Genomic DNA, 15846 nt, shown 5'->3' on the forward strand with positions numbered 1-15846 from the left:
TCCCCACTTACACCTGAATAGGCTGAGCTCTGCCACTATGTAGTAGGCCTAACAGCCCTGTATTGTCAGTGCAGCCAGGTCGGAGCCAGGGGAGCAGAGGTAGGAAACTCCTGGAACTTCAAAGAACACTTCTGGAAACTTCTCCCAGATTCTAGGAGCAGAACATCAGGGTATAAAAATAGCGCTCTCAGACCAGCTCCCCAGTTCACTACTAGAACTGTGAAAGGACTCTCAGGGACTGCCTGCTGCTCTGACGTGCTGTGAATTCTGCCAGACTGCTGCTTTACCTGGAAGCCTGGAGTCTGCCATGAACCTTCAGAGGCCAGCACCGATGTGGAGCCTTGCATCTTTACCTGCACCCAGGACTTCCAGAAGGGACTCCAATGGCTAGTTTTGCTGGGCTCCTGTTCAGATCCACAGGGACATAATAGGCTCAAACCATCTTGAACCCGCACCTGGACCCAGCCTGAATGAATCCTAAACTCCCAAGTGGTCTCCATCCACTCCTGGACCCTTGGTGGTCGTTTTAAAGGTGCCTAGATGGCCCTTTTTTTTAAAACTGAGAACTTACTATTTTGAACTTTAAATATTTATCTGTCTGGTTCTTCTGATTGGATTTTTGTCATCCTATTCTGTCATCTTTTTGTCAAATAATTTATTAAAATATTTGAATCTTGGGAGCTCTATTGAAGACAATGGAGTGCTCCGGGCTTCTAATGGCTGGTAAAAGTCCAGAGCTCCAACATTCCAATGTTTGTCTCATCGCAACAGCTGTGAACAAAGGCCTCACGGAGACTGAGGGGATTTCAATAACCTCAGGCTCAGTGAAGCCTTTGTTTTATTTATTAGTACATTCTGCCCTCTAGTGGTGGAATACTTCTAATAGCCTTAAAGCCCTCCTTAGCTGGGCTATACCGGCCATTAAAGGCCTGCTCCCTTGTTAAAGACTCTTGCTGAATGCTGGAGTGGGCCTTTAATGGCCCGTATAGCCCGCTACAGTGTGCTAGAAGCCTTTATTAAATGTTACTTTATTTTTCTAAATTGGTTTGGGATTTTTCTTGTGTTGTGATTTCACTTCATTACTGTTTGTGTGCTACAGAAATACTTTACACACTGCCTCTAAGTTAAGCCTGACTGTTTTTTGTGCTAAGGTAGCCAGCAGAGGTTAATTTAGTGACTTTTTGTGGTTCACCCTACAAGGGATGTGGCTGCTGCTTGACCAGTGCTAACACCTGAGCCAACCAACAACCCAATTTCTCACATCCAGGATGATGAGGAGGAGAAAATAGCCATCTTGCTTGACGTTGAGAGGGCTTTTGATCTGGTGGAGTAACCCTAACTCATTAGTGGGTCTGGAAACAACTTCATATCAGACTCCTGTATGGCTCCCTTGTAGCAGAGGTCAACTGTGGAGGCTTTCTGTCTGAGATATTTCAGATCCACAGGGGCGCACACCAAGGCTGTCCTCTCTCCCTTTTGCTGTTCCTGAGAGCTTTGGAACCCTTGGTGGCAGTCCTATGCCTGTCGGCGGAGGTACATGACATCACCATTGGCACCACTAGGTGAAGGTGTTTCTCTATGTCAATGGCATTCTTCTTCTCCTCTCTTCTACTGCCTCCCCTTTGACAGTGGCCATATCCATTATAGACCGTTTCTCAGGCCTCTCAGGATACAGAAATAGCTGATCCAAGAGCAAAGCCCTCCTGGTTCCCAGAGGGACTAGTAGGACATGTCTAGGTGGCACGGACACATAGTGGTTATGGTATCAAAGGGGGCTCTGATACCTGGATCTTACATCTAGAGCTGTCACAGCACAAGACTGAGAGCCTCCAAACTATGGGAAGACACCACAGCAGGAGGACTATGATTACCACACCTGTTTCTTTACAGCTGGCCTTCCATCTCTCCCAGTAAGCTCCTTATTGGCAAACCTCAACGGATGTCCAACTATGGGTGCAGATTGAGCAGCACCTCACAGGACCCTCTTCTCCTCGTCCTGTGACTTTATAGCCAAGCACCGGTATGACACAATGCTGCTTTCTGTATTACAGGTGGCCCATTTTACTGGGCTTTGTGGTTCACAAAGGCACTGCACCATATTGATTACTTCATCAGTGAAGGCTCCCTTACAACTTTCCCAGTGTTTATGAGGGAGTTTACAGTCTCCCATTCTGATTACTGGAAGAAACCACAGTTGTCACATTGTCTCCATTCCATGTTAGGCCCCAACCAGTCGACCCCCCAGTCTCCCACATTATACAATATTTGTGGCCTTGGGACAAGAGTTGGTCTCCTGCCTTTATGGATACTCATAAACAATATCCATTCTGGTCCCGCAGTAGCCAAGATGTGTACCAAATGGCAGACAATCCTTAGCAAGGACTATGCACCGGATGACTGGGCAAGCTTTCTCCAGGTTCATGACAGAGTCCTCCAAGAGTCCAGCCTCAAATTCCAACAGTTCAAGATTCTATATCAGTGGTATTGGACCCCGAGGAGACTGTGACTGAAGAGATTACTGCTTTAAAGCCACTGTTGGTGATGCTCTGAATGGGACTGTGATGTGGTGTGGGCACACCTGCGAAGGTTGCATCCAAATATTGTGCTCCTCTCTGCCCAATTAGCCCTCCTTCACGATGTTACTGATGCCCCTGATGTGGATGTTCATACCAACCGGTGGTTAGCCACTGCTCTGGAAGTGGCCAAACTCTATATCCTGCATCATTAATGTCGGTCCATGTGTCCCACCCATACAGAATGGATCATAGAAACCCACAAATTAGTTCTCTATGAACATTTCACAGACAAACTTATTATATTGGAGGCCTATGAAAGGTATGGAGGAAGTTCTTAGCAGACATCTCTGTATAAGTGTTGGCCATGCCCTGTTGTAAGTGCTTGACGCTGCTCTTTACATCCCTGGGATGGTTTCAGTTTTCCTGGGTCGCCAGCCCCCTTGCTGCTTGGGGACGATTCCATTACTGTACGCTGTGCCTGCCCGCATCTAGCTATCCTCACCGCCTGCCACCATCTGCTGCCCTGCTTACCACTGATGGCACAGTGCACTCTCTGACAGCTACACCCCTCCATACTGATGCTCACAGAGACCACAATGGATAAGTGGGAACCGCTTGACCTCTATTGCCGGGGCTACCTGAGGCCAGTTATCATGCACAAGACTATACGGTATGTTGACAGATGCCTCTTGTCAAATGATGTTCTTGTTCATTGGCAGAAAAAAGAAGAGCCTGCCACCTGGTCGGAGCAAAGGAGAATAGTGCCAGCTTCTTCCTGCACCACAATCACTGCTGGCTTGTGCCACTGGGGCCTTGGGACTACTCTGCGGACCCCAATGACTAAGTAAATGTGACTGCCTGAGAGGAAGAGGGTTGGCTACCCAGTTAAAATGTATAAAAGAAACAATGGTTGGCTCCTGCCACTGTGGTGGCTGGGGAGCGGCAGGGACTGCAGGGGGTTTGGGGCTACCCCTACATCACCAATGCTTAAGTAATTGTGGGTGCCCCAGCTGGTCACCAGGCCACTCCTCTGGGAAAAGTAAAAGAAACAATCACTGGCTCCTGCCACGTTGGTGGCTATGAAGTTGCTTGGGCCGAAGAAGCTTTGGGCCTTGCCTTGCAGTCCCCAACATAAATAAAAGGTGTGGGTGCCCTGGGTAGACACCAGGGCACCCATAAAAAAGGAATAATAAATGAGCATCATGAGCCACTTGTTTATTATTCACTGCTCCAGACAAGGAGCACCCCATATAGCCCTGCAATGGCTTTTTGTTAATAGAATTGTATCCTGGTGTTGCTTCTAGATTGGGCAGGGGCACAACCAGTGCTTAATTTGTGCTTGTTGTTTCCGGTGCTGAGCACCAGCACTTATTTTTGAGGGCCGGCGCTTATTTTTCTGCCTCAATCATTTGCTGCGAGCAAAAGACACATATGGGAAAAACGGAGGAATGAAAAAACGAAAAGGTGTCACAATTGGAGAAAGCAGAAAGCTGCAAGAGTGAGCTGAGGGGCAGGAAGTGGCTTTAAATGGATTGAAGAGGCCCAAGATGGCTTTAAGATCACGCCGCCTCAGTATTCAGTATTTACACATTCAATTGCAGAAGCCGCGTGTTTAAGAGGAGGGCTTTGAGCACCGGCACTTTTTTATTTACAAATTAAGCACTGGGCACAACCAATCATTTTTTATATTGTTGTGTGCGGCTGCTGGGCACTACAAAAACACTGTAAGCCACCTGGGTCAATAAATCCATAACCCCAGAACAGCTATAAAATATTTTTTAAACACTCTGAGATGGAGCTGTATGCTCTTCAGTTGGACTGCAGGGACTGTAATATCTTACTTTACATTATAAGAAATCTTAGAAATTTACTGAAAAACAAAGGTTTAAGGGGAGTTATAGTTAGGTGAAAGTGACAGTTAAAATATACCATTTTAAATTAACAAAACCACTGAAATTCACCAGTCTTATTTATCTCATGTACCTATAACTCATTCCCTAAAGTGACTGTAACTCGTGCCCTTGCCATGCACTGTTAATTATGTCACATATTACATCACTCATCACATGATCTATGACATTATTGAGAACATCACTGCAAAATCTGAAATGACATCATTGATGACATTCTGCATGGTGGGGGAGAAAATCAACAGTGCCTGGTTTCCCATTACCTTTTTTCTACTGATGTACTTTTGACCACATGATTGTGATTATGAGATATTGTGATTGTATACATGATGTAGATTAGGAAGGTCATAAGGTACCATTAAACCACACAAAATGTATTTCAGGAAGCCATTGTTGTCTCTATATATGCATTACCCAATTTTCAAAGGAGGAATATTAGGGAGCCCTGTCACTATTTGATACCTAACTTGTTGTTTCAAGTAACTATAAAGATATGTACTATCATACCGCATGGTATTGAGAACATTATGATATTCAAACACATCAGTTAATAACATTTTCTATATTTAGCATAAGACAATTAACAAGGAATTTGACGCAATGTTTACCCAGTTTTAGAATTTGGCCAGACAGTGAATGCACATTACTATTACAGCAGTATGGAAAAGACACTTTCAGCAACACACATAATCAATGTAAGTTACCTTTGGTGAGAAAACCATACTGTCAGATTATCGTGCATCAGAACATGAGGACCAGGGACTAACAAAGAAGATTGATTGGCAAATAGGAATTGCCAGGCTCTGAGTCAGGAGCCCACTGCACTCAACTCAGGGCTGTGCACAGTGGGCACAAGTTTACAGTGGATGACCTAGAGCCCAAAGCTAGCTGTGCATGTTTTAAGGTTACCTCAGTGGATCCGTGGAGCAGGGGCTCATGGTTGGCCTGTAGGTGGGGCCCTGCACCCACAGGCCCTGTGCAGCAGATCCGGTGGCAGAGGCCAATGACGATGGTACTTGACAGTGACATCATATATGAGTTCAAGAGCGATGCATAACAGCACTGTGAGATGTGGTTTGCATATAATCCTGCAACAGGCACTTTTCCATTGTTTTATGGTATGCCTTTTGAACCATAAATTTATTTTAACGATTTATTCAGTGAACATCTATCTACATATGTTTCTGATTGTGTCTGCCTTCCTTCCTGTGCATCCGTCTGTCTGTCTCTATGTCTATTTATCTGGATGCGGGTGCAGTTTCCAAGGATTTCAAGTCAGCTCAACCTTAGATATAGATTGGAGAGACTGAGAGCCATATTTATACTTTTTGACGCACAACTGCGCCAACGCAGTTGTGCGTCAAAAATTTTAACGCCGGCTAACACCATTCCAAAGCGCCATGCGGGCGCCTTATTTATTGGATGACGTTAGCCGGCGCTGCGGACTGGTGTGCGTCAAAAAAATGACTCACACCAGGCAGCGCCGGCGTAGGGGAAAATGGAGCTTGGGTGTCAAAAAATGGGGCAAGTGAGGCTGAGGCAAAATTTTGGCCTCAACCCGATTTGCGCCATTTTTTTTTTACGCCCAACCCCCATTGAAATGACTCCTGTCTTAGCAAAGACAGGAGTCATGCCCCCTTCCCCAATGGCCATGCCCAGGGGACATATGTCCCCTGGGCATGGTCATTGGGCATAGTGGCATGTAGGGGGGCACAAATCAGGCCCCCCTATGCCACAAAAAAAAAATCGAAAAAATACACTTACCTGCACTTACCTTAACTTCCCTGGGATGGGTCACTCCATCCTTGGGGGTCCTCCTGGGGTGGGCAAGGGTGGCAGGGGGTGTCCCTGGGGGCATTGGAGGGCACCTCTGGGCTCCTTCTGAGCCCACAGGTACCTTAACGCCTGCCCTGACCCAGGGCGCCGTTTTTTAAGGCCTGCCCCCTCCTGTGCGTCAAAATGACATCACAGTATAAATATGGGGCACAGGCCTTAAAGTCATTTTTTAGAAGGGAACGCCTACCTTGCATATAATTAACGCAAGGCAGGTTCACCCTTCTAAAAAATGGCGCACATGGTGGAACTTTGACGCCCGCTGCGTCAGACGTCAAAGTATAAATATGGGGCAGTGTTTGCGCCGAATGTGCGTCAAATTTTTTGATGCACATTCGGCGCAAACAGAGTATGAATATGCCCCTGAGAGGCCTGCGCCTCTTATACGCCTGACAGCACCCACAGAATACAGGGGTGGCGCTACCTTTATTTTGTTTGATGACCAGCATAAACGGGGAACAATATTAAAAAATTAGTGAATGCGCTAAATGCACAAGTGCGTTTGGTAAAATAAATCAGATGATGTTCACTGAACTAAAAACCCAGGTGTTTCCAGGCAGAATGTTCTAATGATCTTCATAAATAGCTTTATGGCCATCCTCGTTTAGATAATGTCCTATCCCCCCCATTGTGCACATCTGTTTTCGTGTAGGATTCACATCACCTGCGTAATTGTGACCGGTGGAGCATTTTTCAATGAATAGAAAAATACACAGCAATGAACTAGGTGACGACTGATGACAGCCAATTAAGAAATATCCCGTTTTTACATCATTTTGTAGAGACTGCATTGGTGTCCCTCTATTCCAGGTCTGCTCAATACTTTCTGCGCTAAAGTATCCCAATTGAAGCTCAGACAATAAAGCGCGATCTTGAGAAACAGCTCATGAGGAAAGAATTCAATTTAAAACGCAATTTGAGCTGACAAACTGAACCTTTTTTGATGTAGTAGATTTTTTACCTGAACGAAGGGCTTTTGCAATTGAGACTCCGTTGTTTTCAATGCCTTCAAGGTAAAAAACAGCTGCAGGATGTCTTTTTATCCCTTTCATCACACAGTCTAAGCACCTCAAAGACATTTTCCCTAAATGTGTCGATAAATAACTCCTGCTTGTTTACGAGTTTTATGTAATTGATTTCAATCTGAAGCAAGTCCCTACTATTGGTTTTAACTTTTAAGAGCCTCAATAATAGCTAAAAGCCACTTTGGAGAAGTGAAGTTGGGAAGACCCCACAATTCGAGATCGACAATTTTACCCTCGGGCATAAATACAGCTTCGTCGATCTGGCATTGCTCTGGCCAGTTACGTGGTCATGCCACAGCCCGAGAAGAGCCCCGGCTGTCGCAGGAGCCCATTCAAATTTCGAAGATTTAACCCAGCATCATTAAAGAAATGCATGCTGCTTTATGACCAGCTGTTTTCAAAATGACCATTAATTACAATTGAAAGGTCTTATTGGTAGAAGAACTGTTGCCCATATTTATACTTTGTTAGCGCCGCATTTGCGTCAATTTTTGACGCAAAATCGGCGCAAACTTACAAAATACAATTGTATTTTGTAAGTTTGCGCCGATTGTATTTTGTAAGTTTGCGCCGATTTTGCCGTCAAAAAACGACGCAAATGCGGTGCTAACAAAGTATAAATATGCGCTTGTGTTCCTTCTCTTCCTAAATAGATTAGCATCTTAAAGGCAGATGTATGGTGAACTTTACTTGTATATGTGCAGCCAATATAGGGTGCAGCAAATTTGTAGGAAAGGGAAGTTGCAGAAGGAAGCATGTTATTGTATCTGTAGGGCAAGATCCTATTTGAGGCAGTGAGAAATTAGAAGATGATTAAACCTGGTTTCGGGTTGGACCAAACAGAAAGCCAGAGCAGCAGTGGGTGTAGCTTAATATTGCCCTCCAGGTAAAGAAAGCCAGGCTTAGAAAGATACTTGTGTCGCACAGTTAGAAAAATCAGCAACCTTTTTTCAAAATGCATCTTAAACTCTTCGAATGCGGGACAATTTATTCAATCCACAAGCTCCCCTTACCATATCTTGCCACTACCTAGGAGTGAAGAACCAGAACCTTATGGGCCTGGCGGCGCAGGGTACGCCTGAAATCTCCTTGGATTCACCTGCCTCAACTAACAGAGACACGGGACACTCTGTCAGGCGTAAAAGATCGGATTTTATTAGCTGCAGCTAGTACAGTTGTCCAAGAAGTACACAAGGTATGTTCTCAGGAGACTGCCACTTTACTTTGTGGCGCACAATCTTATATACCGTATAAAAACATTTATTAACTACATACACTCCCAGAACACATAGAAAGGAGCCAGTAAGAATGATGTAAAGATAGAACAGAGTCAATAGAAATGTCGGAAAACAAGACAGAACAAAGTATCAAGTGACTTAAGGTTGCCTCCCCTCCAGCTGTGTTTGTCACCCCTCCCTTGAACTTAATTCATTAACCGATCCACAACGAAGTTTGCATGTGGTGCGATAAGTTTGTGTGCGTTTGGAAGACAGTTGTGAAATGAGAGAATACTAGCAAAGGACAGCGAAGGCCAGACGATAAGATAAGATCGGCGGAGAATAGTGTGAGCCTACAGATAGTTGAAACAAGGATTAGAAAACCAGACAGGGATTAGTGTACTCGGTCAGACCTTAATACCAGTCTTGTAAAGATAGAGGCAGAAGACTGTTTTGAACACCATGTTGCAGAATAAGCAGAAAAGGCAGAATGGACTTCGTTCGCTGTGCTGCCTGAGTGAAGGCAACATAAAATGGCGGCGGGCCACAAAATGGCGGGTCGATACGATCGTATTAAAAATCAAATTTCCTCAGACCCTCCTTTTGCCAGAACTCAGGCAAGATACACAAACTCATGTTAGTCTGAGTCGATGTCTATGGCCATGAGGTCATCAAGCTGTTGCTGTACCATCATTTTGATATTCTCTGTTCTTTGTGACTTGGGTTTGGGAATACATGCAGTAGCACATAGGTTGCAGACGGCAGGACCGCAGTGCATACAAAGACAACAAGAGAATATAAAAGCTAAAATTACTCCAAAGAATGTCAATACCTTCCAACCCCATTTGGACAGCAATCCCCAAAACCACTCTGAAAAGGACCAATCTCCTTCGTCCTGATGAATCGACTCGGAGATTATGTGTAACTTAGAGATAGCTTGGTATACTGTCGGAGCGTCATTAGGTATGAAAATACAGCAACTTGATCCGATCAATTTGCATACTCCACCACGGTCCGCAAGAACAAAGTCTAAGGCAACACGGTTCTGCAAGGTCATAAGACGATCAGCCTGTAGTTCAGCTGTAATGTTACTTAAAGCTCCTACAGTGATGTCTATGGTGGTTTCTACGACACGAACCAATTGCCTTATATTTCTGCTGTTGGCCATTGGACCCCAGAAGGGAAGAAATCCTTTGAGGAAATCTCCTCCCTCTTGTCCTGCTGTGTCTTTCGAATCCACAATCCCTCTGCCATATCTATTTTTATGATGGTTCGCAGGAGCGGTGTATGTAGGGGGAAGAAGAAAGGCTATATAACAAGTACCAGAAAAATCAGCTGGCAACCATGTATAAGCCCTATCGTGGCAAACGAAGTATGTACCTTGAGATGGTACTAACGGCAGTGAATTCAGGGCTGAATAAACATATGTATGGGAACATAAACTTTCTCTTTGTCTGGTGTTTGGAGTTCTTCCATTTATTTGCAGACAGAAATTTCCTTGTTGGGGTATGACCCGTATCGGAGGAGATTTTCCTTACTCAACCTTATCATTGAGGCTGGAAATGTAATTAGTTATGTTCCAATTGGTATATGCTTTTCTTTCATCTATGGAAGCTTCACTTTTTTCCATGATTTTAGCCATAGCTACCATTCCCTTTATCAATAAACTATGACTGAAATCTGAACCAACACTATGTGAACTAACAGGTTGTTTAATTTTACTTTGATATGCATTATTGAAAATGACAAAATAAGCCCAAGCGGAACCTTCATAGGAGAATGGAAGAACTAAATATGGCATTCCATTTTCTACTGTATGTGGTATGAGTCCACACACCCAACAGTCAGTTGTATTGATCACTAACTGATGTTGATGTAACAACTGGACGAAGGAATTGTTAAAGTATTCAGTTCTTCTGATGAGTTCATGCTGGGGAAGAGTGTGAAATAGGTGCGGAGAGATAGTAGAAGAAGATGTAGAGGTAGGAGAAGAGACAACTTTTTGCTGCAGAGTAATAATGATCCAGTTTACAGATGCCAAAAGAATACACGACAATATAATGACGCATAGAGCAATACTACAACGACTACATATTTCTTTACAATTATTCTTTACATTTTTACTTTCTCTTTTATTTAATGTAGCCTCCATCTTTCTAAGTGGATGCTCACGGCAATCTTCCTCAATCACTGTAGTCACGATTATCTACCGTCCTATGACACTGTGAGGTCCTGCAGGCCTATTGCCACTTACTCAGGTCGTGACTAAGACTCCTACCGTGACCCTGCAACCGGGATAGAGTACTACATAGGAGAGAAAGTTACAAGTTCTTTGGTCTTGGTCTCAAATTATAGCGTTCTTGTCCAGAGGCAGTCTGGTTTTGAAACAATGTTCCTGGATTTGTCGTGTTCAAGCGACGATGCGATGGTATTGCTTCTTGAAGGATGTCGTCGTCCTCTTTCTCAGAAAGTGTTCCAATTAGACGCGCATCACTGAATGGTACAAATTGCGGAACTTTCTCACTTTCAGAGTCACTGATGCCTCTACGGACCCACTGATCGAAAGGCAAGGGCAAAGGCACTTTCTTGCAGTGCACGGCATGCACCCAGTTTTTCTTTCCTTCGACTTTAACTGCTGTTCTTGTGGTCAAAAGAACCAGGCGTGGCTCTCTCCATCTGGGCTCCAAATTTCTGTGTCGTTGGAAATTTTTCGTGCAGACCCAGTCACCTGGTCGGATGGAATGACCTGGGTCTGTGGAAGCCTCTGGTAGAGCACTCTGAACCTGTTGATGAAGAACACGCAATTTAGTTGTAAGGTCATGCAAGTAGTCAATCAACATCGGGTATGGCAAGTCTGAGTATTTCTTAGGGCGAGGAACTCCCCATACATTAGCTGGGCGACCAAATATCACTTCGTAAGGGCTAAGCCCCAAACGAGAGTGTACTGCTGTTCTGATGGACAGAAGAGCCAATGGTAAAGCATCAGGCCAATTAAGTCCTGTGCTAGCTTGCACCTTAGCAATTTTAAGCTTCAAGGTTCCATTGTAGCATTCTACTAAACCAGCCGACTGTGGGTGATTCGCCGCGTGGAACTTCTGTTTTATGCCAAGACCTGCACAAACTTTTTGCATGACTTGACCCACAAATTCGCTCCCATTGTCACTCCAGACAATGCGCGGCAAACCAAACCTAGGGAAGAATTCTTTCAAAAGTATTTTGGCAGTTGATAAAGCAGTATTGTCCTTCAGAGGGTAGGCTTCTACCCATCTAGAAAAAGCACATACTACCACCAGAACATATTTGAGGTTGTTGCATCGTTCCATGTGAATATAATCGATCTGCAACACCTCAAATGGATATGTTAGAGGAGCAAAATGACCTGCTGGAGTTGGGGTTCCCTTTCCCGGATTGTACATCAAGCAAACAATACAATGTTTTACTACATTATTTGCACACTTTGGGATCCCCTCATTTTGCCACACTGGAGCCAGAAGTTTACATATTCCTTTTGCACTTAGGTGAGCTGGACCATGTGCCATAGTAACTACAGGTAGTACATAAGCATCTGGTAACAGCCAACGTTGATGTTCTGATAATTCAACCCAACATCCCATCTCATCTAACATTCCTGTACTTTCCTTCCACTTTCTCAACTCATTCTCCGTAGCCTCTCCTTGAATTGATGTCACACTCTCTACTGTATCATCACACATTCCCTTTTCTCTTACGCAGTTTGCGGGACCTGCAACATACATTCGACTTGTGTTGTCTCTGGCTGTCTTTTTCGCTATCTCATCTGCAAATGCATTTCCTCGACCAACATCGTCCACAATCTTTTTGTGTGCACTACACTTCACGATTGCTATCTGAGTAGGCATTGTAAGTGACTCAAGAAGTTCAGTCACTAATTGACCATGTTGTATCTTAGTACCATGGGAAGTAAAGAATCCTCTTTCCTTCCATAAGCGCCCAAAGTTAAACGCTACACCAAAAGCGTATTGGCTATCAGTGTACACGTTTACTCTTTTTCCTTCGGATAACACACACGCTCTAGTTAAGGCTATCAATTCAGCTGCCTGAGCTGAATTATGTCTAATGCGTGCTGTCTCCACAATCGTATGCAAAGTAGTAATAGCGTAGGCTGAAACTGTATCTCCATTCGGGAGCTTGAAACAAGAACCATCTACCCATAGTGTTCCATCTGGATTCACCAATGGCGTGTCTTTTAGGTCAATTCTACCCTTAGTCTCTTCTTCAGTACGGAGAAAACAATCATGCTGTTCAGAGACATCTCTCTCTTCTGGAAGAGGCAACAAAGTAGCTGGATTCAGGGTATTACATCGTTTGATGTGTATGTGACTAGCCAAAAGCGTCAGCTCATATCCGGACAACCGAGCACTCGTAAGATGCTGCGTTTTTGTCCTATTTAGTAAAATATCCACTGCATGTGGCACCATAACAATGAGAGTATTATCTAGCACTACTCCAGCAGACTGTCGGATAGAAATTGCTGCTGCCGCTGTCGCCTTAAGACAACTAGGCAATGCTTTAGCTACTGGATCTAACGTAGCTGAGAAATATGCGCATGGTCGCTGTTGATCTCCAAAACGCTGTGTTAAGACTGACAATGCACAACCCTCTCTTTCGTGGACATAGAGCGTAAAGGACTTACTGTAATCAGGAGTACCCAATACAGGAGCAGAACACAAAGCAATACGCAAATCAGTAAAACTCTTCTGACACTCGTCAGTCCACGGAAGAGGCTGAGGCGTATCTTTTAAAGTTAGCGCCAACAGCGGTTTAGCCAATAAAGAGAAACTCGGAATCCACTGTCTACAATAAGAAGTAATGCCCAAAAAGGCACGTACCTCTCTTTGTGTGGATGGCACTGACATTTGTGCAATTGCCTGAATTCGTTCGGGGGTCAATCGTCGTCCCTCCTTTGACAAGAGATGACCCAAATAAGTCACCTCGCGACAGACATATTGTAATTTAGAAGGAGAAACCTTGTGATTCAGATCAAACAAATGACGCAACAGTGCAACGGTCACGTTTTTGCAAATCTCCTCTGAATCAGCGGCAACTAATAAGTCATCCATGTACTGAATGAGAGCGGCACCGGACGGTAAGGAAAAGGCATCAAGATGACATTTTAGAGCTTGACTGTAAACAGAGGGACTTTCACAATAACCTTGAGGTGCGCGTTTAAACCGGAAGCTTCGGCCTCCGAGGGAAAAACCAAAAATATCTCTACTCTCTTCGGCGATGGGAATACTAAAGAAAGCATTCTTTAAATCGATAACTGAAAACCAAGTCGCTGTAGAAGGTATCATCGTCAACAGAGCAGTGATATCTGGGACTACAGGAAACTGCGGTACGACAATCTTGTTTACCTCCCGAAGATCAATTACAAAACGATAAACAGGAGGCTGAGAAGGATCAGTGCGTTTAAGAACCGGAAGAACAGGACTGTTACATATATTTCCTCTCGTTTCCTCAACCACACCCTTCTGAATCAAATCATGGACAATTTCCAGAAGTGCTTTCTCACCTTCAGTAGAGATTCTGTATTGCGGAATACGTGGCATTTCAGCATTGGGCTTGAGAGTAACAACATAGGGTGGGATCTCAAGACAACCAACGTCATTCGGACCCGTAGCCCAAAGCGTTTCGGGAAGAGAAAGCAATTCAGGTGGGAATTGATCTTTTGATAAGTACATTGGACTAGTCATTTTCTGTCCTAGAGTGAGGTATACACCAGAAGGTGAACAATATATAGTAGCATGCATTCTTTTTAATAGATCTAAACCCAACAGATTTTCACCACAACCATTCGTCAGAAGAAGCGGAGCTTCTAAATCATAAGGACCTATTGAAACAGGCAAAGGGCAAGAAACTGGATTGCGAACAGGGGCGCCAGAAAATCCTACAGATACATTCGTTAAGCCAGACAAAGGTGCGCCAGGGAGTTTAGAATGAATGATAGAGCTTCTCATGGCACCAGTATCTAAAAGAAATGGCTCTGAAACACCCATTGTAGTGACATTAACATAAGGTCCATTCTGATCCACTGGAATTGACGTAACCCCCTTACTTTGTCCATGGCTGTCCTATTCAAAATGAAGACTTTCATTCCCTCCTTCAATATACTGATCCTCACTGTAATACTGTGTAGACCTAACATTTTGCTGATCAAAGTAATTTCCGGAATTTGGAGGAACAAAAGAACGCTGCCCTTGGGTTAACACACCTCGACCTCTACCTCTATTTGCTGACTGAAGACCACCACGACCTCGTGAAGCAGATGTTGCTCCATTACACTGCAACAATGCCGGACAACTGTTCTTAAAATGACCTTCCTCCCTACAATAAGCACATTGATTGGGACCTAGCAAAGGTCTTGGAATGAATGGTTCAGGCTTTTGATACAACCTCTGAAACTGCGGAGGCTGTTGAAACTGAGGCTGAACATAACGAGGAGGATAAGCCTGTTGCAAGAGAACTTTAGTTTTTAATTCTTTCGTCTTTTTCTCTTGTTTTTCCCTTTCTTCTTTGTCTCTATTTTCATAATATTGTGCAGTAGCCAATATCTGGGCGGAAGAAGAAACTGCCCATGAACTCTCGGAGTCTTTTAGCTTGTGTGATAGTTCAGGAAGCAAGTTATATACGAACTTATCGACAAATAATCGCTGTCCCCCTTCTGTAGCCATATCTTGACCACTGTGATCAATGAATGTCTCCTCAAATCGGGTAAAGAAATCGGAAACACTTTCATCTTTCTTTTGTTTACATGCTGCTAGCTTATCCCAATTAACTCTCAAAGCAGGCATCATTGTTTTCATTAATGTAATAATCCTTCCAGGGAGTTCTGAGATCAAAGCGTCGGGCTTTGCACCACCTACTTGACCTCTATCTGCAGCAATAATAGCGTTCCAATCGCCGCCTAATTCTTGAGCGTGATCCTCTCTACGAATTTTAGCCCATATTGTCTGTGGAACTACATTTCCCATCAACATGTCAATATCTGCTAGATTCATAGTACATGCATCAACTGTTTGCGACAACTCTTTATAGTAACCAGCAGGATTTTTGCGTGAATCTGGTAGTGACTGTTTAAGTGCTAAAACTTCAGACCTTTTCCAGGGGACATGTATCCATATGCGCTGAAAATGCGCAGGAATAGCTGGATTAGCACCTGCTGCTGCAACTTCTTCCTTCCATATTGGAGAAACCTCTCTCATGGGATAGTTTTTCAGTGCTGTCCTAACTGAAGGATCAGAATCAGGAAAAGTCTGTGAGAACAATAGGGATCTGAAAGAAATAAGTGTTCTGACAGCGTTTTCAA

This window comes from Pleurodeles waltl, chromosome 3_2 (assembly GCF_031143425.1).
Source record: "Pleurodeles waltl isolate 20211129_DDA chromosome 3_2, aPleWal1.hap1.20221129, whole genome shotgun sequence".
In the NCBI taxonomy this organism is placed as follows: domain Eukaryota; kingdom Metazoa; phylum Chordata; class Amphibia; order Caudata; family Salamandridae; genus Pleurodeles; species Pleurodeles waltl.